The sequence below is a fragment of the Hemiscyllium ocellatum genome, unplaced genomic scaffold (assembly GCF_020745735.1).
Source record: "Hemiscyllium ocellatum isolate sHemOce1 unplaced genomic scaffold, sHemOce1.pat.X.cur. scaffold_827_pat_ctg1, whole genome shotgun sequence".
Classification (NCBI taxonomy): Eukaryota; Metazoa; Chordata; class Chondrichthyes; order Orectolobiformes; family Hemiscylliidae; genus Hemiscyllium; species Hemiscyllium ocellatum.
The window spans coordinates 152,586-178,458 of NW_026869257.1; the positions used below are offsets into that span (position 1 = coordinate 152,586).

The following is a 25,873-nucleotide window of genomic DNA, read 5'->3' on the forward strand; positions in this document are numbered from 1 at the left end:
AACGGAAGGAAATACTTCAGACGATCATGCGATCGATTGCTAACCAGAAAACGAACAGCCGCCGTGGTTGTGAGCGCAGGCAATATAAGCCTTTGTTTTGAGCGACGGGCTCCGTCGGTCGGTTAGCTCAGCTGGTTAGAGCGTGGTGCTAATAACGCCAAGGTCGTGGGTTCAATCCCCACACTGACCATGTGCAGCGCTCGTCTCGTCAGCTGTGCTGTGTCAAGGTTTGTCGTGGCTTTTGCTTTCACCGTCTGCAAGAACTTGTCACATGATCGATTCAGATGTCTATTCATTCGAAAGCCGACCATCGCTGTCATGGAACATCAACTCGTTGGTCCTATGCCGGATCTCAGCTGCGTTGCTGTATTTCCAAACAAAGTGCACCACGAAACCACAAAATCACCAAGCAGAAAGCCTCACCGGCGCAATAATACTTTTGACAAGGATAGACACACGACTCAATCACCGTACCCATGATGACTGGTGGATGTTGTCTGCAGCAAATCAATCAGTCTCAATTGTTTTCACAAAGAAATGCAAAACATGAAATATATAAAGTATTAAGTCGACCTGGCACAGTCTCGGAGGAGAACCAGAGTTCAGGCTTCAATTCACTTCAAAGATTCGTTCAACGCATTTTCCTGGATCTCTGTTACTACATTTCCCGCGACTTCCAGAGGGAATTCATTCGCTTGCTCACCTCTCATGCATCGACACTGGAGTCATCATATCCCCAGCAATATCACAGAGTCATTAATAAAAGCAAATTACTGCAGATGCTGGAATTCGAAAGCAAAAGAGAAAATGCTGGAAAATCTCAGCAGGTCTGGCACCATCTGCAAGGAGAGAAAAGAGTGACGTTTCGTGTCTAACTGACCCTTTGGTAAAGATTTTGAAAAAAGGGGAGATTTACAGAGCTATTAACACCAGGCTGAGAGAAGGTGAGTCAGGGCTCCAGATACAAAGCTGATAATGACAGTGCACGGAGAGATTAAAGGGAGATTAGGAGCCGCGAATGACCAAGGCTGAAGCCAGTGTTACGAGACAAAATATGTGGGGGATGTGTGAAACAGAGACAAAATGGAAAACAGGGGAGAAGCGTAGCAAAGCGGGAAGAGGAGAGGAAAAATGTATTGACAGAGTGGGAAGCGACAGAAAGAGAGACAATCAAGAAATAAGAGGTACACAACAGTGAGAAAAACGCAAATAAAAAAGGTAAGTAAAATAATTGAAATAAAATTATCTGAAGTTGTTTGAATTTAACAACTTCAGACAATTTTACTTCATTATTTTATTCATCTCTTTTATCATTTCACCTGCAATATCATAGAGCCATTAGATATGGACAGCACTGAAAACACAATCTTCGGTCTGGCTCGTCCATTCCAAACAGATATCCTCAACTGATCCAGCCACGATTGCATGCACTTGACCCATGTCTCTCTAAACCCTTCCGATTCAAATACACATCCAAATTCCTTAAAAATATTGGAATTGTAACAGCCATCACCAGCTCGTCCGGCAACTTATTGCAGACACTCACCACCCTTTGCGTGACGCCGTTGCTCCTCACTGCCTGTCGAATTCTCACCCTCCCACACCAGATTTATACCCTGTCGTGCTGCACTGCCCCACCTGAGCGAAACGAACTTATCTATTTACCCGAAAAATGCCCCTCATGATTGAAAAACCTTCATAAGGTCAGCTCCCAGCCTCTGACGCGCCAGGCAAAATAGTGAGAGAGTGTTCAGCCTGTAAGCGTTTGCACCTTTTCCATTTTCAAATGTAGGATGTAGCATGCTGTCTGAAGCAGTCATCTTAGCAGCTGATCTGTCGCTGACAAACGCTGCAGGAAGGCGTGATAACCTGCTAAATATGCTGTCAAACGAAGATTGCAAAAGCAACATGAGTCATTGAGCAAAACGTGCAATTGAGTTCTGCGCTGTTGCTGACTCTAAAGCAACTGCGTCCTTCGGGAGCAGAAAGAATCCCACAGTTGGGTTACAATTCCAATGCATTTGGCATAAGGTTCGCAGCAGTTTATCAGCAGCACATAACCCTGACTCCAAAGGTCTGTGAGTTTCCAGAAGCACAGTGAGCGATCGTTGAAGGTACGTCTCAACCAGATGATATTTGTCAACATGACAAGCTGCAGCTGAGCTGGTGGCATTGCGATTGAAATTGCATGCGTCCGAACATTGTGCTTAATTTTGGATATCAGAGCAAATGGTTACCTCGAGTGTGCGCGTTCGGAAAAGTCAATGTTTTTTTTTGTTAAAAAACTTTGCAACAGAAGGAAATACTTCAGACGATCATGCGATCGATTGCTAATCAGAAAACGAACAGCCGCCGTGGTTGTGAGCGCAGGCAATATAAGCCTTTGTTTTGAGCGACAGGCTCCGTCGGTCGGTTAGCTCAGCTGGTTAGAGCGTGGTGCTAATAACGCCAAGGTCGTGGGTTCAATCCCCACACTGACCATGTGCAGCGCTCGTCTCGTCAGCTGTGCTGTGTCAAGGTTTGTCGTGGCTTTTGCTTTCACCGTCTGCAAGAACTTGTCACATGATCGATTCAGATGTCTATTCATTCGAAAGCCGACCATCGCTGTCATGGAACATCAACTCGTTGGTCCTATGCCGGATCTCAGCTGCGTTGCTGTATTTCCAAACAAAATGCACCACGAAACCACAAAATCACCAAGCAGAAAGCCTCACCGGCGCAATAAAACATTTGACAAGGATAGACGCACAACTCGATCACCGTACCCATGATGACTGGTGGATGTTGTCTGCAGCAAATCAATCAGTCTCAATTGTTTTCACAAAGAAATGCAAAACATGAAATATATAAAGTATTAAGTCGACCTGGCACAGTCTCGGAGGAGAACCAGAGTTCAGGCTTCAATTCACTTCAAAGATTCGTTCAACGCATTTTCCTGGATCTCTGTTACTACATTTCCCGCGACTTCCAGAGGGAATTCATTCGCTTGCTCACCTCTCATGCATCGACACTGGAGTCATCATATCCCCAGCAATATCACAGAGTCATTAATAAAAGCAAATTACTGCAGATGCTGGAATTCGAAAGCAAAAGAGAAAATGCTGGAAAATCTCAGCAGGTCTGGCACCATCTGCAAGGAGAGAAAAGAGTGACGTTTCGAGTCTAACTGACCCTTTGGTAAAGATTTTGAAAAAAGGGGAGATTTACAGAGCTATTAACACCAGGCTGAGAGAAGGTGAGTCAGGGCTCCAGATGCAAAGCTGATAATGACAGTGCACGGAGAGATTAAAGGGAGATTAGGAGCCGCGAATGACCAAGGCTGAAGCCAGTGTTACGAGACAAAATATGTGGGGGATGTGTGAAACAGAGACAAAATGGAAAACAGGGGAGAAGCGTAGCAAAGCGGGAAGAGGAGAGGAAAAATGTATTGACAGAGTGGGAAGCGACAGAAAGAGAGACAATCAAGAAATAAGAGGTACACAACAGTGAGAAAAACGCAAATAAAAAAGGTAAGTAAAATAATTGAAATAAAATTATCTGAAGTTGTTTGAATTTAACAACTTCAGACAATTTTACTTCATTATTTTATTCATCTCTTTTATCATTTCACCTGCAATATCATAGAGCCATTAGATATGGACAGCACTGAAAACACAATCTTCGGACTGGCTCGTCCATTCCGAACAGATATCCTCAACTGATCCAGCCACGATTGCATGCACTTGACCCATGTCTCTCTAAACCCTTCCGATTCAAATACACATCCAAATTCCTTAAAAATATTGGAATTGTAACAGCCATCACCAGCTCGTCCGGCAACTTATTGCAGACACTCACCACCCTTTGCGTGACGCCGTTGCTCCTCACTGCCTGTCGAATTCTCACCCTCCCACACCAGATTTATACCCTGTCGTGCTGCACTGCCCCACCTGAGCGAAACGAACTTATCTATTTACCCGAAAAATGCCCCTCATGATTGAAAAACCTTCATAAGGTCAGCTCCCAGCCTCTGACGCGCCAGGCAAAATAGTGAGAGAGTGTTCAGCCTGTAAGCGTTTGCACCTTTTCCATTTTCAAATGTAGGATGTAGCATGCTGTCTGAAGCAGTCATCTTAGCAGCTGATCTGTCGCTGACAAACGCTGCAGGAAGGCGTGATAACCTGCTAAATATGCTGTCAAACGAAGATTGCAAAAGCAACATGAGTCATTGAGCAAAACGTGCAATTGAGTTCTGCGCTGTTGCTGACTCTAAAGCAACTGCGTCCTTCGGGAGCAGAAAGAATCCCACAGTTGGGTTACAATTCCAATGCATTTGGCATAAGGTTCGCAGCAGTTTATCAGCAGCACATAACCCTGACTCCAAAGGTCTGTGAGTTTCCAGAAGCACAGTGAGCGATCGTTGAAGGTACGTCTCAACCAGATGATATTTGTCAACATGACAAGCTGCAGCTGAGCTGGTGGCATTGCGATTGAAATTGCATGCGTCCGAACATTGTGCTTAATTTTGGATATCAGAGCAAATGGTTACCTCGAGTGTGCGCGTTCGGAAAAGTCAATGTTTTTTTTTGTTAAAAAACTTTGCAACAGAAGGAAATACTTCAGACGATCATGCGATCGATTGCTAATCAGAAAACGAACAGCCGCCGTGGTTGTGAGCGCAGGCAATATAAGCCTTTGTTTTGAGCGAAGGGCTCCGTCGGTCGGTTAGCTCAGCTGGTTAGAGCGTGGTGCTAATAACGCCAAGGTCGTGGGTTCAATCCCCACACTGACCATGTGCAGCGCTCGTCTCGTCAGCTGTGCTGTGTCAAGGTTTGTCGTGGCTTTTGCTTTCACCGTCTGCAAGAACTTGTCACATGATCGATTCAGATGTCTATTCATTCGAAAGCCGACCATCGCTGTCATGGAACATCAACTCGTTGGTCCTATGCCGGATCTCAGCTGCGTTGCTGTATTTCCAAACAAAATGCACCACGAAACCACAAAATCACCAAGCAGAAAGCCTCACCGGCGCAATAAAACTTTTGACAAGGATAGACGCACAACTCGATCACCGTACCCATGATGACTGGTGGATGTTGTCTGCAGCAAATCAATCAGTCTCAATTGTTTTCACAAAGAAATGCAAAACATGAAATATATAAAGTATTAAGTCGACCTGGCACAGTCTCGGAGGAGAACCAGAGTTCAGGCTTCAATTCACTTCAAAGATTCGTTCAACGCATTTTCCTGGATCTCTGTTACTACATTTCCCGCGACTTCCAGAGGGAATTCATTCGCTTGCTCACCTCTCATGCATCGACACTGGAGTCATCATATCCCCAGCAATATCACAGAGTCATTAATAAAAGCAAATTACTGCAGATGCTGGAATTCGAAAGCAAAAGAGAAAATGCTGGAAAATCTCAGCAGGTCTGGCACCATCTGCAAGGAGAGAAAAGAGTGACGTTTCGAGTCTAACTGACCCTTTGGTAAAGATTTTGAAAAAAGGGGAGATTTACAGAGCTATTAACACCAGGCTGAGAGAAGGTGAGTCAGGGCTCCAGATGCAAAGCTGATAATGACAGTGCACGGAGAGATTAAAGGGAGATTAGGAGCCGCGAATGACCAAGGCTGAAGCCAGTGTTACGAGACAAAATATGTGGGGGATGTGTGAAACAGAGACAAAATGGAAAACAGGGGAGAAGCGTAGCAAAGCGGGAAGAGGAGAGGAAAAATGTATTGACAGAGTGGGAAGCGACAGAAAGAGAGACAATCAAGAAATAAGAGGTACACAACAGTGAGAAAAACGCAAATAAAAAAGGTAAGTAAAATAATTGAAATAAAATTATCTGAAGTTGTTTGAATTTAACAACTTCAGACAATTTTACTTCATTATTTTATTCATCTCTTTTATCATTTCACCTGCAATATCATAGAGCCATTAGATATGGACAGCACTGAAAACACAATCTTCGGTCTGGCTCGTCCATTCCGAACAGATATCCTCAACTGATCCAGCCACGATTGCATGCACTTGACCCATGTCTCTCTAAACCCTTCCGATTCAAATACACATCCAAATTCCTTAAAAATATTGGAATTGTAACAGCCATCACCAGCTCGTCCGGCAACTTATTGCAGACACTCACCACCCTTTGCGTGACGCCGTTGCTCCTCACTGCCTGTCGAATTCTCACCCTCCCACACCAGATTTATACCCTGTCGTGCTGCACTGCCCCACCTGAGCGAAACGAACTTATCTATTTACCCGAAAAATGCCCCTCATGATTGAAAAACCTTCATAAGGTCAGCTCCCAGCCTCTGACGCGCCAGGCAAAATAGTGAGAGAGTGTTCAGCCTGTAAGCGTTTGCACCTTTTCCATTTTCAAATGTAGGATGTAGCATGCTGTCTGAAGCAGTCATCTTAGCAGCTGATCTGTCGCTGACAAACGCTGCAGGAAGGCGTGATAACCTGCTAAATATGCTGTCAAACGAAGATTGCAAAAGCAACATGAGTCATTGAGCAAAACGTGCAATTGAGTTCTGCGCTGTTGCTGACTCTAAAGCAACTGCGTCCTTCGGGAGCAGAAAGAATCCCACAGTTGGGTTACAATTCCAATGCATTTGGCATAAGGTTCGCAGCAGTTTATCAGCAGCACATAACCCTGACTCCAAAGGTCTGTGAGTTTCCAGAAGCACAGTGAGCGATCGTTGAAGGTACGTCTCAACCAGATGATATTTGTCAACATGACAAGCTGCAGCTGAGCTGGTGGCATTGCGATTGAAATTGCATGCGTCCGAACATTGTGCTTAATTTTGGATATCAGAGCAAATGGTTACCTCGAGTGTGCGCGTTCGGAAAAGTCAATGTTTTTTTTTGTTAAAAAACTTTGCAACAGAAGGAAATACTTCAGACGATCATGCGATCGATTGCTAATCAGAAAACGAACAGCCGCCGTGGTTGTGAGCGCAGGCAATATAAGCCTTTGTTTTGAGCGATGGGCTCTGTCGGTCGGTTAGCTCAGCTGGTTAGAGCGTGGTGCTAATAACGCCAAGGTCGTGGGTTCAATCCCCACACTGACCATGTGCAGCGCTCGTCTCGTCAGCTGTGCTGTGTCAAGGTTTGTCGTGGCTTTTGCTTTCACCGTCTGCAAGAACTTGTCACATGATCGATTCAGATGTCTATTCATTCGAAAGCCGACCATCGCTGTCATGGAACATCAACTCGTTGGTCCTATGCCGGATCTCAGCTGCGTTGCTGTATTTCCAAACAAAGTGCACCACGAAACCACAAAATCACCAAGCAGAAAGCCTCACCGGCGCAATAAAACATTTGACAGGGATAGACACACAACTCGATCACCGTACCCATGATGACTGGTGGATGTTGTCTGCAGCAAATCAATCAGTCTCAATTGTTTTCACAAAGAAATGCAAAACATGAAATATATAAAGTATTAAGTCGACCTGGCACAGTCTCGGAGGAGAACCAGAGTTCAGGCTTCAATTCACTTCAAAGATTCGTTCAACGCATTTTCCTGGATCTCTGTTACTACATTTCCCGCGACTTCCAGAGGGAATTCATTCGCTTGCTCACCTCTCATGCATCGACACTGGAGTCATCATATCCCCAGCAATATCACAGAGTCATTAATAAAAGCAAATTACTGCAGATGCTGGAATTCGAAAGCAAAAGAGAAAATGCTGGAAAATCTCAGCAGGTCTGGCACCATCTGCAAGGAGAGAAAAGAGTGACGTTTCGAGTCTAACTGACCCTTTGGTAAAGATTTTGAAAAAAGGGGAGATTTACAGAGCTATTAACACCAGGCTGAGAGAAGGTGAGTCAGGGCTCCAGATGCAAAGCTGATAATGACAGTGCACGGAGAGATTAAAGGGAGATTAGGAGCCGCGAATGACCAAGGCTGAAGCCAGTGTTACGAGACAAAATATGTGGGGGATGTGTGAAACAGAGACAAAATGGAAAACAGGGGAGAAGCGTAGCAAAGCGGGAAGAGGAGAGGAAAAATGTATTGACAGAGTGGGAAGCGACAGAAAGAGAGACAATCAAGAAATAAGAGGTACACAACAGTGAGAAAAACGCAAATAAAAAAGGTAAGTAAAATAATTGAAATAAAATTATCTGAAGTTGTTTGAATTTAACAACTTCAGACAATTTTACTTCATTATTTTATTCATCTCTTTTATCATTTCACCTGCAATATCATAGAGCCATTAGATATGGACAGCACTGAAAACACAATCTTCGGTCTGGCTCGTCCATTCCAAACAGATATCCTCAACTGATCCAGCCACGATTGCATGCACTTGACCCATGTCTCTCTAAACCCTTCCGATTCAAATACACATCCAAATTCCTTAAAAATATTGGAATTGTAACAGCCATCACCAGCTCGTCCGGCAACTTATTGCAGACACTCACCACCCTTTGCGTGACGCCGTTGCTCCTCACTGCCTGTCGAATTCTCACCCTCCCACACCAGATTTATACCCTGTCGTGCTGCACTGCCCCACCTGAGCGAAACGAACTTATCTATTTACCCGAAAAATGCCCCTCATGATTGAAAAACCTTCATAAGGTCAGCTCCCAGCCTCTGACGCGCCAGGCAAAATAGTGAGAGAGTGTTCAGCCTGTAAGCGTTTGCACCTTTTCCATTTTCAAATGTAGGATGTAGCATGCTGTCTGAAGCAGTCATCTTAGCAGCTGATCTGTCGCTGACAAACGCTGCAGGAAGGCGTGATAACCTGCTAAATATGCTGTCAAACGAAGATTGCAAAAGCAACATGAGTCATTGAGCAAAACGTGCAATTGAGTTCTGCGCTGTTGCTGACTCTAAAGCAACTGCGTCCTTCGGGAGCAGAAAGAATCCCACAGTTGGGTTACAATTCCAATGCATTTGGCATAAGGTTCGCAGCAGTTTATCAGCAGCACATAACCCTGACTCCAAAGGTCTGTGAGTTTCCAGAAGCACAGTGAGCGATCGTTGAAGGTACGTCTCAACCAGATGATATTTGTCAACATGACAAGCTGCAGCTGAGCTGGTGGCATTGCGATTGAAATTGCATGCGTCCGAACATTGTGCTTAATTTTGGATATCAGAGCAAATGGTTACCTCGAGTGTGCGCGTTCGGAAAAGTCAATGTTGTTTTTTGTTAAAAAACTTTGCAACGGAAGGAAATACTTCAGACGATCATGCGATCGATTGCTAATCAGAAAACGAACAGCCGCCGTGGTTGTGAGCGCAGGCAATATAAGCCTTTGTTTTGAGCGACGGGCTCCGTCGGTCGGTTAGCTCAGCTGGTTAGAGCGTGGTGCTAATAACGCCAAGGTCGTGGGTTCAATCCCCACACTGACCATGTGCAGCGCTCGTCTCGTCAGCTGTGCTGTGTCAAGGTTTGTCGTGGCTTTTGCTTTCACCGTCTGCAAGAACTTGTCACATGATCGATTCAGATGTCTATTCATTCGAAAGCCGACCATCGCTGTCATGGAACATCAACTCGTTGGTCCTATGCCGGATCTCAGCTGCGTTGCTGTATTTCCAAACAAAGTGCACCACGAAACCACAAAATCACCAAGCAGAAAGCCTCACCGGCGCAATAAAACTTTTGACAAGGATAGACGCACGACTCGATCACCGTACCCATGATGACTGGTGGATGTTGTCTGCAGCAAATCAATCAGTCTCAATTGTTTTCACAAAGAAATGCAAAACATGAAATATATAAAGTATTAAGTCGACCTGGCACAGTCTCGGAGGAGAACCAGAGTTCAGGCTTCAATTCACTTCAAAGATTCGTTCAACGCATTTTCCTGGATCTCTGTTACTACATTTCCCGCGACTTCCAGAGGGAATTCATTCGCTTGCTCACCTCTCATGCATCGACACTGGAGTCATCATATCCCCAGCAATATCACAGAGTCATTAATAAAAGCAAATTACTGCAGATGCTGGAATTCGAAAGCAAAAGAGAAAATGCTGGAAAATCTCAGCAGGTCTGGCACCATCTGCAAGGAGAGAAAAGAGTGACGTTTCGAGTCTAACTGACCCTTTGGTAAAGATTTTGAAAAAAGGGGAGATTTACAGAGCTATTAACACCAGGCTGAGAGAAGGTGAGTCAGGGCTCCAGATGCAAAGCTGATAATGACAGTGCACGGAGAGATTAAAGGGAGATTAGGAGCCGCGAATGACCAAGGCTGAAGCCAGTGTTACGAGACAAAATATGTGGGGGATGTGTGAAACAGAGACAAAATGGAAAACAGGGGAGAAGCGTAGCAAAGCGGGAAGAGGAGAGGAAAAATGTATTGACAGAGTGGGAAGCGACAGAAAGAGAGACAATCAAGAAATAAGAGGTACACAACAGTGAGAAAAACGCAAATAAAAAAGGTAAGTAAAATAATTGAAATAAAATTATCTGAAGTTGTTTGAATTTAACAACTTCAGACAATTTTACTTCATTATTTTATTCATCTCTTTTATCATTTCACCTGCAATATCATAGAGCCATTAGATATGGACAGCACTGAAAACACAATCTTCGGTCTGGCTCGTCCATTCCAAACAGATATCCTCAACTGATCCAGCCACGATTGCATGCACTTGACCCATGTCTCTCTAAACCCTTCCGATTCAAATACACATCCAAATTCCTTAAAAATATTGGAATTGTAACAGCCATCACCAGCTCGTCCGGCAACTTATTGCAGACACTCACCACCCTTTGCGTGACGCCGTTGCTCCTCACTGCCTGTCGAATTCTCACCCTCCCACACCAGATTTATACCCTGTCGTGCTGCACTGCCCCACCTGAGCGAAACGAACTTATCTATTTACCCGAAAAATGCCCCTCATGATTGAAAAACCTTCATAAGGTCAGCTCCCAGCCTCTGACGCGCCAGGCAAAATAGTGAGAGAGTGTTCAGCCTGTAAGCGTTTGCACCTTTTCCATTTTCAAATGTAGGATGTAGCATGCTGTCTGAAGCAGTCATCTTAGCAGCTGATCTGTCGCTGACAAACGCTGCAGGAAGGCGTGATAACCTGCTAAATATGCTGTCAAACGAAGATTGCAAAAGCAACATGAGTCATTGAGCAAAACGTGCAATTGAGTTCTGCGCTGTTGCTGACTCTAAAGCAACTGCGTCCTTCGGGAGCAGAAAGAATCCCACAGTTGGGTTACAATTCCAATGCATTTGGCATAAGGTTCGCAGCAGTTTATCAGCAGCACATAACCCTGACTCCAAAGGTCTGTGAGTTTCCAGAAGCACAGTGAGCGATCGTTGAAGGTACGTCTCAACCAGATGATATTTGTCAACATGACAAGCTGCAGCTGAGCTGGTGGCATTGCGATTGAAATTGCATGCGTCCGAACATTGTGCTTAATTTTGGATATCAGAGCAAATGGTTACCTCGAGTGTGCGCGTTCGGAAAAGTCAATGTTTTTTTTTGTTAAAAAACTTTGCAACGGAAGGAAATACTTCAGACGATCATGCGATCGATTGCTAACCAGAAAACGAACAGCCGCCGTGGTTGTGAGCGCAGGCAATATAAGCCTTTGTTTTGAGCGACGGGCTCCGTCGGTCGGTTAGCTCAGCTGGTTAGAGCGTGGTGCTAATAACGCCAAGGTCGTGGGTTCAATCCCCACACTGACCATGTGCAGCGCTCGTCTCGTCAGCTGTGCTGTGTCAAGGTTTGTCGTGGCTTTTGCTTTCACCGTCTGCAAGAACTTGTCACATGATCGATTCAGATGTCTATTCATTCGAAAGCCGACCATCGCTGTCATGGAACATCAACTCGTTGGTCCTATGCCGGATCTCAGCTGCGTTGCTGTATTTCCAAACAAAGTGCACCACGAAACCACAAAATCACCAAGCAGAAAGCCTCACCGGCGCAATAAAACTTTTGACAAGGATAGACGCACGACTCGATCACCGTACCCATGATGACTGGTGGATGTTGTCTGCAGCAAATCAATCAGTCTCAATTGTTTTCACAAAGAAATGCAAAACATGAAATATATAAAGTATTAAGTCGACCTGGCACAGTCTCGGAGGAGAACCAGAGTTCAGGCTTCAATTCACTTCAAAGATTCGTTCAACGCATTTTCCTGGATCTCTGTTACTACATTTCCCGCGACTTCCAGAGGGAATTCATTCGCTTGCTCACCTCTCATGCATCGACACTGGAGTCATCATATCCCCAGCAATATCACAGAGTCATTAATAAAAGCAAATTACTGCAGATGCTGGAATTCGAAAGCAAAAGAGAAAATGCTGGAAAATCTCAGCAGGTCTGGCACCATCTGCAAGGAGAGAAAAGAGTGACGTTTCGAGTCTAACTGACCCTTTGGTAAAGATTTTGAAAAAAGGGGAGATTTACAGAGCTATTAACACCAGGCTGAGAGAAGGTGAGTCAGGGCTCCAGATGCAAAGCTGATAATGACAGTGCACGGAGAGATTAAAGGGAGATTAGGAGCCGCGAATGACCAAGGCTGAAGCCAGTGTTACGAGACAAAATATGTGGGGGATGTGTGAAACAGAGACAAAATGGAAAACAGGGGAGAAGCGTAGCAAAGCGGGAAGAGGAGAGGAAAAATGTATTGACAGAGTGGGAAGCGACAGAAAGAGAGACAATCAAGAAATAAGAGGTACACAACAGTGAGAAAAACGCAAATAAAAAAGGTAAGTAAAATAATTGAAATAAAATTATCTGAAGTTGTTTGAATTTAACAACTTCAGACAATTTTACTTCATTATTTTATTCATCTCTTTTATCATTTCACCTGCAATATCATAGAGCCATTAGATATGGACAGCACTGAAAACACAATCTTCGGTCTGGCTCGTCCATTCCAAACAGATATCCTCAACTGATCCAGCCACGATTGCATGCACTTGACCCATGTCTCTCTAAACCCTTCCGATTCAAATACACATCCAAATTCCTTAAAAATATTGGAATTGTAACAGCCATCACCAGCTCGTCCGGCAACTTATTGCAGACACTCACCACCCTTTGCGTGACGCCGTTGCTCCTCACTGCCTGTCGAATTCTCACCCTCCCACACCAGATTTATACCCTGTCGTGCTGCACTGCCCCACCTGAGCGAAACGAACTTATCTATTTACCCGAAAAATGCCCCTCATGATTGAAAAACCTTCATAAGGTCAGCTCCCAGCCTCTGACGCGCCAGGCAAAATAGTGAGAGAGTGTTCAGCCTGTAAGCGTTTGCACCTTTTCCATTTTCAAATGTAGGATGTAGCATGCTGTCTGAAGCAGTCATCTTAGCAGCTGATCTGTCGCTGACAAACGCTGCAGGAAGGCGTGATAACCTGCTAAATATGCTGTCAAACGAAGATTGCAAAAGCAACATGAGTCATTGAGCAAAACGTGCAATTGAGTTCTGCGCTGTTGCTGACTCTAAAGCAACTGCGTCCTTCGGGAGCAGAAAGAATCCCACAGTTGGGTTACAATTCCAATGCATTTGGCATAAGGTTCGCAGCAGTTTACCAGCAGCACATAACCCTGACTCCAAAGGTCTGTGAGTTTCCAGAAGCACAGTGAGCGATCGTTGAAGGTACGTCTCAACCAGATGATATTTGTCAACATGACAAGCTGCAGCTGAGCTGGTGGCATTGCGATTGAAATTGCATGCGTCCGAACATTGTGCTTAATTTTGGATATCAGAGCAAATGGTTACCTCGAGTGTGCGCGTTCGGAAAAGTCAATGTTGTTTTTTGTTAAAAAACTTTGCAACGGAAGGAAATACTTCAGACGATCATGCGATCGATTGCTAACCAGAAAACGAACAGCCGCCGTGGTTGTGAGCGCAGGCAATATAAGCCTTTGTTTTGAGCGACGGGCTCCGTCGGTCGGTTAGCTCAGCTGGTTAGAGCGTGGTGCTAATAACGCCAAGGTCGTGGGTTCAATCCCCACACTGACCATGTGCAGCGCTCGTCTCGTCAGCTGTGCTGTGTCAAGGTTTGTCGTGGCTTTTGCTTTCACCGTCTGCAAGAACTTGTCACATGATCGATTCAGATGTCTATTCATTCGAAAGCCGACCATCGCTGTCATGGAACATCAACTCGTTGGTCCTATGCCGGATCTCAGCTGCGTTGCTGTATTTCCAAACAAAGTGCACCACGAAACCACAAAATCACCAAGCAGAAAGCCTCACCGGCGCAATAATACTTTTGACAAGGATAGACACACGACTCAATCACCGTACCCATGATGACTGGTGGATGTTGTCTGCAGCAAATCAATCAGTCTCAATTGTTTTCACAAAGAAATGCAAAACATGAAATATATAAAGTATTAAGTCGACCTGGCACAGTCTCGGAGGAGAACCAGAGTTCAGGCTTCAATTCACTTCAAAGATTCGTTCAACGCATTTTCCTGGATCTCTGTTACTACATTTCCCGCGACTTCCAGAGGGAATTCATTCGCTTGCTCACCTCTCATGCATCGACACTGGAGTCATCATATCCCCAGCAATATCACAGAGTCATTAATAAAAGCAAATTACTGCAGATGCTGGAATTCGAAAGCAAAAGAGAAAATGCTGGAAAATCTCAGCAGGTCTGGCACCATCTGCAAGGAGAGAAAAGAGTGACGTTTCGAGTCTAACTGACCCTTTGGTAAAGATTTTGAAAAAAGGGGAGATTTACAGAGCTATTAACACCAGGCTGAGAGAAGGTGAGTCAGGGCTCCAGATGCAAAGCTGATAATGACAGTGCACGGAGAGATTAAAGGGAGATTAGGAGCCGCGAATGACCAAGGCTGAAGCCAGTGTTACGAGACAAAATATGTGGGGGATGTGTGAAACAGAGACAAAATGGAAAACAGGGGAGAAGCGTAGCAAAGCGGGAAGAGGAGAGGAAAAATGTATTGACAGAGTGGGAAGCGACAGAAAGAGAGACAATCAAGAAATAAGAGGTACACAACAGTGAGAAAAACGCAAATAAAAAAGGTAAGTAAAATAATTGAAATAAAATTATCTGAAGTTGTTTGAATTTAACAACTTCAGACAATTTTACTTCATTATTTTATTCATCTCTTTTATCATTTCACCTGCAATATCATAGAGCCATTAGATATGGACAGCACTGAAAACACAATCTTGGGTCTGGCTCGTCCATTCCAAACAGATATCCTCAACTGATCCAGCCACGATTGCATGCACTTGACCCATGTCTCTCTAAACCCTTCCGATTCAAATACACATCCAAATTCCTTAAAAATATTGGAATTGTAACAGCCATCACCAGCTCGTCCGGCAACTTATTGCAGACACTCACCACCCTTTGCGTGACGCCGTTGCTCCTCACTGCCTGTCGAATTCTCACCCTCCCACACCAGATTTATACCCTGTCGTGCTGCACTGCCCCACCTGAGCGAAACGAACTTATCTATTTACCCGAAAAATGCCCCTCATGATTGAAAAACCTTCATAAGGTCAGCTCCCAGCCTCTGACGCGCCAGGCAAAATAGTGAGAGAGTGTTCAGCCTGTAAGCGTTTGCACCTTTTCCATTTTCAAATGTAGGATGTAGCATGCTGTCTGAAGCAGTCATCTTAGCAGCTGATCTGTCGCTGACAAACGCTGCAGGAAGGCGTGATAACCTGCTAAATATGCTGTCAAACGAAGATTGCAAAAGCAACATGAGTCATTGAGCAAAACGTGCAATTGAGTTCTGCGCTGTTGCTGACTCTAAAGCAACTGCGTCCTTCGGGAGCAGAAAGAATCCCACAGTTGGGTTACAATTCCAATGCATTTGGCATAAGGTTCGCAGCAGTTTACCAGCAGCACATAACCCTGACTCCAAAGGTCTGTGAGTTTCCAGAAGCACAGTGAGCGATCGTTGAAGGTACGTCTCAACCAGATGATATTTGTCAACATGACAAGCTGCAGCTGAGCTGGTGGCATTGCGATTGAAATTGCATGCGTCCGAACATTGTGCTTAATTTTGGATATCAGAGCAAATGGTTACCTCGAGTGTGCGCGTTCGGAAAAGTCAATGTTGTTTTTTGTTAAAAAACTTTGCAACGGAAGGAAATACTTCAGACGATCATGCGATCGATTGCTAACCAGAAAACGAACAGCCGCCGTGGTTGTGAGCGCAGGCAATATAAGCCTTTGTTTTGAGCGACGGGCTCCGTCGGTCGGTTAGCTCAGCTGGTTAGAGCGTGGTGCTAATAACGCCAAGGTCGTGGGTTCAATCCCCACACTGACCATGTGCAGCGCTCGTCTCGTCAGCTGTGCTGTGTCAAGGTTTGTCGTGGCTTTTGCTTTCACCGTCTGCAAGAACTTGTCACATGATCGATTCAGATGTCTATTCATTCGAAAGCCGACCATCGCTGTCATGGAACATCAACTCGTTGGTCCTATGCCGGATCTCAGCTGCGTTGCTGTATTTCCAAACAAAGTGCACCACGAAACCACAAAATCACCAAGCAGAAAGCCTCACCGGCGCAATAATACTTTTGACAAGGATAGACACACGACTCAATCACCGTACCCATGATGACTGGTGGATGTTGTCTGCAGCAAATCAATCAGTCTCAATTGTTTTCACAAAGAAATGCAAAACATGAAATATATAAAGTATTAAGTCGACCTGGCACAGTCTCGGAGGAGAACCAGAGTTCAGGCTTCAATTCACTTCAAAGATTCGTTCAACGCATTTTCCTGGATCTCTGTTACTACATTTCCCGCGACTTCCAGAGGGAATTCATTCGCTTGCTCACCTCTCATGCATCGACACTGGAGTCATCATATCCCCAGCAATATCACAGAGTCATTAATAAAAGCAAATTACTGCAGATGCTGGAATTCGAAAGCAAAAGAGAAAATGCTGGAAAATCTCAGCAGGTCTGGCACCATCTGCAAGGAGAGAAAAGAGTGACGTTTCGAGTCTAACTGACCCTTTGGTAAAGATTTTGAAAAAAGGGGAGATTTACAGAGCTATTAACACCAGGCTGAGAGAAGGTGAGTCAGGGCTCCAGATGCAAAGCTGATAATGACAGTGCACGGAGAGATTAAAGGGAGATTAGGAGCCGCGAATGACCAAGGCTGAAGCCAGTGTTACGAGACAAAATATGTGGGGGATGTGTGAAACAGAGACAAAATGGAAAACAGGGGAGAAGCGTAGCAAAGCGGGAAGAGGAGAGGAAAAATGTATTGACAGAGTGGGAAGCGACAGAAAGAGAGACAATCAAGAAATAAGAGGTACACAACAGTGAGAAAAACGCAAATAAAAAAGGTAAGTAAAATAATTGAAATAAAATTATCTGAAGTTGTTTGAATTTAACAACTTCAGACAATTTTACTTCATTATTTTATTCATCTCTTTTATCATTTCACCTGCAATATCATAGAGCCATTAGATATGGACAGCACTGAAAACACAATCTTGGGTCTGGCTCGTCCATTCCAAACAGATATCCTCAACTGATCCAGCCACGATTGCATGCACTTGACCCATGTCTCTCTAAACCCTTCCGATTCAAATACACATCCAAATTCCTTAAAAATATTGGAATTGTAACAGCCATCACCAGCTCGTCCGGCAACTTATTGCAGACACTCACCACCCTTTGCGTGACGCCGTTGCTCCTCACTGCCTGTCGAATTCTCACCCTCCCACACCAGATTTATACCCTGTCGTGCTGCACTGCCCCACCTGAGCGAAACGAACTTATCTATTTACCCGAAAAATGCCCCTCATGATTGAAAAACCTTCATAAGGTCAGCTCCCAGCCTCTGACGCGCCAGGCAAAATAGTGAGAGAGTGTTCAGCCTGTAAGCGTTTGCACCTTTTCCATTTTCAAATGTAGGATGTAGCATGCTGTCTGAAGCAGTCATCTTAGCAGCTGATCTGTCGCTGACAAACGCTGCAGGAAGGCGTGATAACCTGCTAAATATGCTGTCAAACGAAGATTGCAAAAGCAACATGAGTCATTGAGCAAAACGTGCAATTGAGTTCTGCGCTGTTGCTGACTCTAAAGCAACTGCGTCCTTCGGGAGCAGAAAGAATCCCACAGTTGGGTTACAATTCCAATGCATTTGGCATAAGGTTCGCAGCAGTTTACCAGCAGCACATAACCCTGACTCCAAAGGTCTGTGAGTTTCCAGAAGCACAGTGAGCGATCGTTGAAGGTACGTCTCAACCAGATGATATTTGTCAACATGACAAGCTGCAGCTGAGCTGGTGGCATTGCGATTGAAATTGCATGCGTCCGAACATTGTGCTTAATTTTGGATATCAGAGCAAATGGTTACCTCGAGTGTGCGCGTTCGGAAAAGTCAATGTTGTTTTTTGTTAAAAAACTTTGCAACGGAAGGAAATACTTCAGACGATCATGCGATCGATTGCTAACCAGAAAACGAACAGCCGCCGTGGTTGTGAGCGCAGGCAATATAAGCCTTTGTTTTGAGCGACGGGCTCCGTCGGTCGGTTAGCTCAGCTGGTTAGAGCGTGGTGCTAATAACGCCAAGGTCGTGGGTTCAATCCCCACACTGACCATGTGCAGCGCTCGTCTCGTCAGCTGTGCTGTGTCAAGGTTTGTCGTGGCTTTTGCTTTCACCGTCTGCAAGAACTTGTCACATGATCGATTCAGATGTCTATTCATTCGAAAGCCGACCATCGCTGTCATGGAACATCAACTCGTTGGTCCTATGCCGGATCTCAGCTGCGTTGCTGTATTTCCAAACAAAGTGCACCACGAAACCACAAAATCACCAAGCAGAAAGCCTCACCGGCGCAATAATACTTTTGACAAGGATAGACACACGACTCAATCACCGTACCCATGATGACTGGTGGATGTTGTCTGCAGCAAATCAATCAGTCTCAATTGTTTTCACAAAGAAATGCAAAACATGAAATATATAAAGTATTAAGTCGACCTGGCACAGTCTCGGAGGAGAACCAGAGTTCAGGCTTCAATTCACTTCAAAGATTCGTTCAACGCATTTTCCTGGATCTCTGTTACTACATTTCCCGCGACTTCCAGAGGGAATTCATTCGCTTGCTCACCTCTCATGCATCGACACTGGAGTCATCATATCCCCAGCAATATCACAGAGTCATTAATAAAAGCAAATTACTGCAGATGCTGGAATTCGAAAGCAAAAGAGAAAATGCTGGAAAATCTCAGCAGGTCTGGCACCATCTGCAAGGAGAGAAAAGAGTGACGTTTCGAGTCTAACTGACCCTTTGGTAAAGATTTTGAAAAAAGGGGAGATTTACAGAGCTATTAACACCAGGCTGAGAGAAGGTGAGTCAGGGCTCCAGATGCAAAGCTGATAATGACAGTGCACGGAGAGATTAAAGGGAGATTAGGAGCCGCGAATGACCAAGGCTGAAGCCAGTGTTACGAGACAAAATATGTGGGGGATGTGTGAAACAGAGACAAAATGGAAAACAGGGGAGAAGCGTAGCAAAGCGGGAAGAGGAGAGGAAAAATGTATTGACAGAGTGGGAAGCGACAGAAAGAGAGACAATCAAGAAATAAGAGGTACACAACAGTGAGAAAAACGCAAATAAAAAAGGTAAGTAAAATAATTGAAATAAAATTATCTGAAGTTGTTTGAATTTAACAACTTCAGACAATTTTACTTCATTATTTTATTCATCTCTTTTATCATTTCACCTGCAATATCATAGAGCCATTAGATATGGACAGCACTGAAAACACAATCTTGGGTCTGGCTCGTCCATTCCAAACAGATATCCTCAACTGATCCAGCCACGATTGCATGCACTTGACCCATGTCTCTCTAAACCCTTCCGATTCAAATACACATCCAAATTCCTTAAAAATATTGGAATTGTAACAGCCATCACCAGCTCGTCCGGCAACTTATTGCAGACACTCACCACCCTTTGCGTGACGCCGTTGCTCCTCACTGCCTGTCGAATTCTCACCCTCCCACACCAGATTTATACCCTGTCGTGCTGCACTGCCCCACCTGAGCGAAACGAACTTATCTATTTACCCGAAAAATGCCCCTCATGATTGAAAAAACCTTCATAAGGTCAGCTCCCAGCCTCTGACGCGCCAGGCAAAATAGTGAGAGAGTGTTCAGCCTGTAAGCGTTTGCACCTTTTCCATTTTCAAATGTAGGATGTAGCATGCTGTCTGAAGCAGTCATCTTAGCAGCTGATCTGTCGCTGACAAACGCTGCAGGAAGGCGTGATAACCTGCTAAATATGCTGTCAAACGAAGATTGCAAAAGCAACATGAGTCATTGAGCAAAACGTGCAATTGAGTTCTGCGCTGTTGCTGACTCTAAAGCAACTGCGTCCTTCGGGAGCAGAAAGAATCCCACAGTTGGGTTACAATTCCAATGCATTTGGCATAAGGTTCGCAGCAGTTTACCAGCAGCACATAACCCTGACTCCAAAGGTCTGTGAGTTTCCAGAAGCACAGTGAGCGATCGTTGAAGGTACGTCTCAACCAGATGATATTTGTCAACATGACAAGCTGCAGCTGAGCTGGTGGCATTGCGATTGAAATTGCATGCGTCCGAACATTGTGCTTAATTTTGGATATCAGAGCAAATGGTTACCTCGAGTGTGCGCGTTCGGAAAAGTCAATGTTGTTTTTTGTTAAAAAACTTTGCAACGGAAGGAAATACTTCAGACGATCATGCGATCGATTGCTAACCAGAAAACGAACAGCCGCCGTGGTTGTGAGCGCAGGCAATATAAGCCTTTGTTTTGAGCGACGGGCTCCGTCGGTCGGTTAGCTCAGCTGGTTAGAGCGTGGTGCTAATAACGCCAAGGTCGTGGGTTCAATCCCCACACTGACCATGTGCAGCGCTCGTCTCGTCAGCTGTGCTGTGTCAAGGTTTGTCGTGGCTTTTGCTTTCACCGTCTGCAAGAACTTGTCACATGATCGATTCAGATGTCTATTCATTCGAAAGCCGACCATCGCTGTCATGGAACATCAACTCGTTGGTCCTATGCCGGATCTCAGCTGCGTTGCTGTATTTCCAAACAAAGTGCACCACGAAACCACAAAATCACCAAGCAGAAAGCCTCACCGGCGCAATAATACTTTTGACAAGGATAGACACACGACTCAATCACCGTACCCATGATGACTGGTGGATGTTGTCTGCAGCAAATCAATCAGTCTCAATTGTTTTCACAAAGAAATGCAAAACATGAAATATATAAAGTATTAAGTCGACCTGGCACAGTCTCGGAGGAGAACCAGAGTTCAGGCTTCAATTCACTTCAAAGATTCGTTCAACGCATTTTCCTGGATCTCTGTTACTACATTTCCCGCGACTTCCAGAGGGAATTCATTCGCTTGCTCACCTCTCATGCATCGACACTGGAGTCATCATATCCCCAGCAATATCACAGAGTCATTAATAAAAGCAAATTACTGCAGATGCTGGAATTCGAAAGCAAAAGAGAAAATGCTGGAAAATCTCAGCAGGTCTGGCACCATCTGCAAGGAGAGAAAAGAGTGACGTTTCGAGTCTAACTGACCCTTTGGTAAAGATTTTGAAAAAAGGGGAGATTTACAGAGCTATTAACACCAGGCTGAGAGAAGGTGAGTCAGGGCTCCAGATGCAAAGCTGATAATGACAGTGCACGGAGAGATTAAAGGGAGATTAGGAGCCGCGAATGACCAAGGCTGAAGCCAGTGTTACGAGACAAAATATGTGGGGGATGTGTGAAACAGAGACAAAATGGAAAACAGGGGAGAAGCGTAGCAAAGCGGGAAGAGGAGAGGAAAAATGTATTGACAGAGTGGGAAGCGACAGAAAGAGAGACAATCAAGAAATAAGAGGTACACAACAGTGAGAAAAACGCAAATAAAAAAGGTAAGTAAAATAATTGAAATAAAATTATCTGAAGTTGTTTGAATTTAACAACTTCAGACAATTTTACTTCATTATTTTATTCATCTCTTTTATCATTTCACCTGCAATATCATAGAGCCATTAGATATGGACAGCACTGAAAACACAATCTTGGGTCTGGCTCGTCCATTCCAAACAGATATCCTCAACTGATCCAGCCACGATTGCATGCACTTGACCCATGTCTCTCTAAACCCTTCCGATTCAAATACACATCCAAATTCCTTAAAAATATTGGAATTGTAACAGCCATCACCAGCTCGTCCGGCAACTTATTGCAGACACTCACCACCCTTTGCGTGACGCCGTTGCTCCTCACTGCCTGTCGAATTCTCACCCTCCCACACCAGATTTATACCCTGTCGTGCTGCACTGCCCCACCTGAGCGAAACGAACTTATCTATTTACCCGAAAAATGCCCCTCATGATTGAAAAACCTTCATAAGGTCAGCTCCCAGCCTCTGACGCGCCAGGCAAAATAGTGAGAGAGTGTTCAGCCTGTAAGCGTTTGCACCTTTTCCATTTTCAAATGTAGGATGTAGCATGCTGTCTGAAGCAGTCATCTTAGCAGCTGATCTGTCGCTGACAAACGCTGCAGGAAGGCGTGATAACCTGCTAAATATGCTGTCAAACGAAGATTGCAAAAGCAACATGAGTCATTGAGCAAAACGTGCAATTGAGTTCTGCGCTGTTGCTGACTCTAAAGCAACTGCGTCCTTCGGGAGCAGAAAGAATCCCACAGTTGGGTTACAATTCCAATGCATTTGGCATAAGGTTCGCAGCAGTTTATCAGCAGCACATAACCCTGACTCCAAAGGTCTGTGAGTTTCCAGAAGCACAGTGAGCGATCGTTGAAGGTACGTCTCAACCAGATGATATTTGTCAACATGACAAGCTGCAGCTGAGCTGGTGGCATTGCGATTGAAATTGCATGCGTCCGAACATTGTGCTTAATTTTGGATATCAGAGCAAATGGTTACCTCGAGTGTGCGCGTTCGGAAAAGTCAATGTTGTTTTTTGTTAAAAAAACTTTGCAACGGAAGGAAATACTTCAGACGATCATGCGATCGATTGCTAACCAGAAAACGAACAGCCGCCGTGGTTGTGAGCGCAGGCAATATAAGCCTTTGTTTTGAGCGACGGGCTCCGTCGGTCGGTTAGCTCAGCTGGTTAGAGCGTGGTGCTAATAACGCCAAGGTCGTGGGTTCAATCCCCACACTGACCATGTGCAGCGCTCGTCTCGTCAGCTGTGCTGTGTCAAGGTTTGTCGTGGCTTTTGCTTTCACCGTCTGCAAGAACTTGTCACATGATCGATTCAGATGTCTATTCATTCGAAAGCCGACCATCGCTGTCATGGAACATCAACTCGTTGGTCCTATGCCGGATCTCAGCTGCGTTGCTGTATTTCCAAACAAAGTGCACCACGAAACCACAAAATCACCAAGCAGAAAGCCTCACCGGCGCAATAATACTTTTGACAAGGATAGACACACGACTCAATCACCGTACCCATGATGACTGGTGGATGTTGTCTGCAGCAAATCAATCAGTCTCAATTGTTTTCACAAAGAAATGCAAAACATGAAATATATAAAGTATTAAGTCGACCTGGCACAGTCTCGGAGGAGAACCAGAGTTCAGGCTTCAATTCACTTCAAAGATTCGTTCAACGCATTTTCCTGGATCTCTGTTACTACATTTCCCGCGACTTCCAGAGGGAATTCATTCGCTTGCTCACCTCTCATGCATCGACACTGGAGTCATCATATCCCCAGCAATATCACAGAGTCATTAATAAAAGCAAATTACTGCAGATGCTGGAATTCGAAAGCAAAAGAGAAAATGCTGGAAAATCTCAGCAGGTCTGGCACCATCTGCAAGGAGAGAAAAGAGTGACGTTTCGAGTCTAACTGACCCTTTGGTAAAGATTTGAAAAAAGGGGAGATTTACAGAGCTATTAACACCAGGCTGAGAGAAGGTGAGTCAGGGCTCCAGATGCAAAGCTGATAATGACAGTGCACGGAGAGATTAAAGGGAGATTAGGAGCCGCGAATGACCAAGGCTGAAGCCAGTGTTACGAGACAAAATATGTGGGGGATGTGTGAAACAGAGACAAAATGGAAAACAGGGGAGAAGCGTAGCAAAGCGGGAAGAGGAGAGGAAAAATGTATTGACAGAGTGGGAAGCGACAGAAAGAGAGACAATCAAGAAATAAGAGGTACACAACAGTGAGAAAAACGCAAATAAAAAAGGTAAGTAAAATAATTGAAATAAAATTATCTGAAGTTGTTTGAATTTAACAACTTCAGACAATTTTACTTCATTATTTTATTCATCTCTTTTATCATTTCACCTGCAATATCATAGAGCCATTAGATATGGACAGCACTGAAAACACAATCTTGGGTCTGGCTCGTCCATTCCAAACAGATATCCTCAACTGATCCAGCCACGATTGCATGCACTTGACCCATGTCTCTCTAAACCCTTCCGATTCAAATACACATCCAAATTCCTTAAAAATATTGGAATTGTAACAGCCATCACCAGCTCGTCCGGCAACTTATTGCAGACACTCACCACCCTTTGCGTGACGCCGTTGCTCCTCACTGCCTGTCGAATTCTCACCCTCCCACACCAGATTTATACCCTGTCGTGCTGCACTGCCCCACCTGAGCGAAACGAACTTATCTATTTACCCGAAAAATGCCCCTCATGATTGAAAAACCTTCATAAGGTCAGCTCCCAGCCTCTGACGCGCCAGGCAAAATAGTGAGAGAGTGTTCAGCCTGTAAGCGTTTGCACCTTTTCCATTTTCAAATGTAGGATGTAGCATGCTGTCTGAAGCAGTCATCTTAGCAGCTGATCTGTCGCTGACAAACGCTGCAGGAAGGCGTGATAACCTGCTAAATATGCTGTCAAACGAAGATTGCAAAAGCAACATGAGTCATTGAGCAAAACGTGCAATTGAGTTCTGCGCTGTTGCTGACTCTAAAGCAACTGCGTCCTTCGGGAGCAGAAAGAATCCCACAGTTGGGTTACAATTCCAATGCATTTGGCATAAGGTTCGCAGCAGTTTACCAGCAGCACATAACCCTGACTCCAAAGGTCTGTGAGTTTCCAGAAGCACAGTGAGCGATCGTTGAAGGTACGTCTCAACCAGATGATATTTGTCAACATGACAAGCTGCAGCTGAGCTGGTGGCATTGCGATTGAAATTGCATGCGTCCGAACATTGTGCTTAATTTTGGATATCAGAGCAAATGGTTACCTCGAGTGTGCGCGTTCGGAAAAGTCAATGTTGTTTTTTGTTAAAAAACTTTGCAACGGAAGGAAATACTTCAGACGATCATGCGATCGATTGCTAACCAGAAAACGAACAGCCGCCGTGGTTGTGAGCGCAGGCAATATAAGCCTTTGTTTTGAGCGACAGGCTCCGTCGGTCGGTTAGCTCAGCTGGTTAGAGCGTGGTGCTAATAACGCCAAGGTCGTGGGTTCAATCCCCACACTGACCATGTGCAGCGCTCGTCTCGTCAGCTGTGCTGTGTCAAGGTTTGTCGTGGCTTTTGCTTTCACCGTCTGCAAGAACTTGTCACATGATCGATTCAGATGTCTATTCATTCGAAAGCCGACCATCGCTGTCATGGAACATCAACTCGTTGGTCCTATGCCGGATCTCAGCTGCGTTGCTGTATTTCCAAACAAAGTGCACCACGAAACCACAAAATCACCAAGCAGAAAGCCTCACCGGCGCAATAATATTTTTGACAAGGATAGACACACGACTCAATCACCGTACCCATGATGACTGGTGGATGTTGTCTGCAGCAAATCAATCAGTCTCAATTGTTTTCACAAAGAAATGCAAAGGGACAATCGGGACATGAAGCCAGAGGAAGGAGGTGAGGTCTTCAATGAATACTTCCCATCTGTATTCACACAGGAGCAAGGCATTATAGCTGGGGATTTCAGTTGGAATGGTGATTTTCTCAAACA

General features: G+C 44.8%; 12 non-coding genes across 12 annotated transcripts; all 12 read left to right on the plus strand.

Moving 5' to 3' along the window:
• The first annotated feature begins 116 nt into the window (after window positions 1-116).
• On the plus strand, window positions 117-190 carry trnai-aau (transfer RNA isoleucine (anticodon AAU)). The gene has a single exon. It is a non-coding gene; the product is annotated as a tRNA-Ile (tRNA).
• A 2,217-nt stretch (window positions 191-2,407) lies between these two features.
• On the plus strand, window positions 2,408-2,481 carry trnai-aau (transfer RNA isoleucine (anticodon AAU)). The gene has a single exon. It is a non-coding gene; the product is annotated as a tRNA-Ile (tRNA).
• A 2,217-nt stretch (window positions 2,482-4,698) lies between these two features.
• On the plus strand, window positions 4,699-4,772 carry trnai-aau (transfer RNA isoleucine (anticodon AAU)). The gene has a single exon. It is a non-coding gene; the product is annotated as a tRNA-Ile (tRNA).
• Window positions 4,773-6,989: 2,217 nt separating this feature from the next.
• trnai-aau (transfer RNA isoleucine (anticodon AAU)) lies at window positions 6,990-7,063 on the plus strand. Its single transcript has one exon. It is a non-coding gene; the product is annotated as a tRNA-Ile (tRNA).
• Window positions 7,064-9,280: 2,217 nt separating this feature from the next.
• Window positions 9,281-9,354, plus strand: trnai-aau (transfer RNA isoleucine (anticodon AAU)). Its single transcript has one exon. It is a non-coding gene; the product is annotated as a tRNA-Ile (tRNA).
• Window positions 9,355-11,571: 2,217 nt separating this feature from the next.
• trnai-aau (transfer RNA isoleucine (anticodon AAU)) lies at window positions 11,572-11,645 on the plus strand. Its single transcript has one exon. It is a non-coding gene; the product is annotated as a tRNA-Ile (tRNA).
• Window positions 11,646-13,862: 2,217 nt separating this feature from the next.
• trnai-aau (transfer RNA isoleucine (anticodon AAU)) lies at window positions 13,863-13,936 on the plus strand. The gene has a single exon. It is a non-coding gene; the product is annotated as a tRNA-Ile (tRNA).
• A 2,217-nt stretch (window positions 13,937-16,153) lies between these two features.
• Window positions 16,154-16,227, plus strand: trnai-aau (transfer RNA isoleucine (anticodon AAU)). The gene has a single exon. It is a non-coding gene; the product is annotated as a tRNA-Ile (tRNA).
• Window positions 16,228-18,444: 2,217 nt separating this feature from the next.
• Window positions 18,445-18,518, plus strand: trnai-aau (transfer RNA isoleucine (anticodon AAU)). The gene has a single exon. It is a non-coding gene; the product is annotated as a tRNA-Ile (tRNA).
• Window positions 18,519-20,736: 2,218 nt separating this feature from the next.
• Window positions 20,737-20,810, plus strand: trnai-aau (transfer RNA isoleucine (anticodon AAU)). The gene has a single exon. It is a non-coding gene; the product is annotated as a tRNA-Ile (tRNA).
• Window positions 20,811-23,028: 2,218 nt separating this feature from the next.
• Window positions 23,029-23,102, plus strand: trnai-aau (transfer RNA isoleucine (anticodon AAU)). Its single transcript has one exon. It is a non-coding gene; the product is annotated as a tRNA-Ile (tRNA).
• A 2,216-nt stretch (window positions 23,103-25,318) lies between these two features.
• trnai-aau (transfer RNA isoleucine (anticodon AAU)) lies at window positions 25,319-25,392 on the plus strand. The gene has a single exon. It is a non-coding gene; the product is annotated as a tRNA-Ile (tRNA).
• The last annotated feature ends 481 nt before the right edge of the window (window positions 25,393-25,873 follow it).